Below are 2,727 nucleotides of genomic sequence, written 5' to 3' on the forward strand. Positions count from 1 at the left end.
CCACTGTGAGAAACATTGTGAGAAAATGGAAGACCGCAGGTATAGTTCAAGTCAAGGAATGAAGTGGCAGGCCAAGACAAATCTCCAAAAAACAGAAGCAAAGGATGTTGAGAACAGTCAGAGTCAACCCACAGACCAGCACCAAAGACCTACAACATCATCTTGCTGCTGATGGAGCCACTGTGCATTGTTCAACTATTCAGCACTTTAAACAAGGAGAAGCTGTATGGTAGAGTGATGCAGAGGAAGCCTTTTCTCCGCCCACATCACAAACAGAGCTGCTTGAGGTATGCTAAAGCACATTTGGACAAGCCAGCTCCATTTAGGAATAAGGTGCTGTGGACTGATGAAACTAAAATAGAGTTATTTGGGTAGAATAAGGGCCGTTATGCATGGAGGAAAAAGAACACAGCATTCCAAGAAAAACACCTGCTACCTACAATGAAATTTGTTGGTGGTTCCATCATGCTGTGGGGCTGTGCGGCCAGTACATGGACTGGGAATCTTGTTACAGTTGAGGGACGCATGGATCCCAACCAGTATCAGCAGATTCTGGAGACCAATGTCCAGGAATCAGTGACGAAGCTGAAGCTGCTGAAGCCAGGACTGGATCTTCCAACAAGACAACGACCCTAAACACTGCTCAATACCTACTAAGGCATTCATGCAGAGGAACAAGTACAACGTTCTCAAATGGCCATCTCAGTCCCCAGACCTGAATGTTATTGAAAATCTGTGGTGTCACTTAAAGATAGCTGTCCATTCTCAGAAACCATCAAACCTGAATGAACTAGAGGTGTTTTGTAAAGATAAATGGTCTAAAATACCTTCAGCCACAATCCAGACTCTCATTAGAAGCTATAGGAAGTGTTCATAGAATGTTATTTCTGTGAAAGGAGGAGCTACTAAATATTGAGTTAAGGGTTTTTTGGTGCCCAAATTTATGCACCTGCCTAATTTTGTTTAACCAGTTATTGCACACTTTCTGTAAATCAAATCAACTTCATTTCATTTCTCAAATATCACTGTTTTCCCCCTATATGATACATTTAACTGATATTTTTTAAAATCCAAACAATCAATGATTTATAATGGTAAATCTGGAAAATTAACAAGGGTGCCCAAACTTTTTCATATGACTGTAAGTAATGGGAATTTGTGTTTTGTTGATTTTGTTGCTGTAAAGTTACTTCNTTGTTGTCATTGTTATTTAGTTTTTGCTGCCTTGACAGCTTTTTGTTTATTTTTGTTAAAATAAACATTTTTCTTACTAAAACTCTTACCTCCGTACGGATTTGGGTTCTTCTCCTAGTCAAAACTTAACAGTACGTTTACATTTGTTTTCACACCAGAATGTATGCTCATTATGAATGTTAACTCACAGGAAAAAGCTGGTTTCCTAATGAGGAGTTACTTACTGTTTTTGAATGGACAAAACCTTAGTGGTTGTTTTTTTTTTTTCATCCAAGTTCATCTTTAATAAAAAGAGACTCAAATACTTTTTCGTCTCCTTTTGGCTGACTTATACACTATCATATTTAATGCATTAAGTCCTATTATTGAAGTAGTCTGAGAAGCTTGTCATTGCTTTCTCAGAGAGTCCTGACTGAAGAAGTTAAAGTTTTAAATGTTGCACAACTATCTTTTAATAACTTAATTTCAGCTGTGGAGTCTGGTTGATTTATTGATAAGATAGTGTTAGAAAAAATACTCTAGACTTTTAGATCCTCTATAAATCACATAACATCAAGAGTTYATGGAAAACAATTTGCAAACAAATCTCAGATTATTTCTTAAATTAGTTTCTCAATTCCAAACACAAAGCTGTCAGTACTCCACAATTAGATCTGCTAGTTTTTCATCTTGTATCTTGTCAACACTGCTTCTCTGTTCCAAGAGTACCTTGAATTATTTTTTTTTTTGCCAGTTATCAGTCTCGCTGCACAATTGAAAAGAAATAATCGATAAATCTATAGTTGGAAAAGTAATTGAGGTGCTAATAAAGCAAAAGATGGGTGGGGGAGACTGAGCAGAAAGGAATATAAGGAGGAAATGATCAAACACCATCTAAAAGTACTAAAGAATGTCTATCAGCACGTGGGGTATGTAGTAAATCGCCTCACTGACCATTATTGATCTAAACCTTTAATCACATCAAAGACAAATACACACAAACACACTCTCGAGGGTCTCATCAGTAACCTTTAATGTGAAACCTTTCTGGCAGTTTGCATTTGGTCTTAATCACACATCGAGGTTGAAGGCTGGATCAGTCAGAGTTAAAGGGACCACTGGAAATAACTGCTGCCAGGCAGTATTTTAATTAACACCCAAACACACAATGTTCACACAAACATGCACATGCTTCAGGCCTAACAGTTAAAGTTGCCTTTGATAGYCCCAATCAAAGGTCACTCTCTGCACCATTTGGCACATTTTATTAAACCATGGACTATCATGTCACTAAAACAGCAGTGATAAAATTAAGAGGCAGAATGTTTTGCTTGATGGAATGTCGTGAGCATCTGAACTTAACACAAAAATTACAGTCATATGAAAAAGTTTGGGCACCCTTGTTAATTTTCCTGATTTATCTTTATAAATCATTGACTGTTTAGATAAAAATATCAGTTAAATATATCATATAGGGGACAAACACAGTGATATTTGAGAAGTGAAATGWAGTTTATATGATTTACAGAAAGTGTGCAATAATTGGCAAAATTA

This window comes from Austrofundulus limnaeus, unplaced genomic scaffold, assembly GCF_001266775.1.
Source record: "Austrofundulus limnaeus strain Quisiro unplaced genomic scaffold, Austrofundulus_limnaeus-1.0 Scaffold309, whole genome shotgun sequence".
Taxonomy (NCBI): domain Eukaryota; kingdom Metazoa; phylum Chordata; class Actinopteri; order Cyprinodontiformes; family Rivulidae; genus Austrofundulus; species Austrofundulus limnaeus.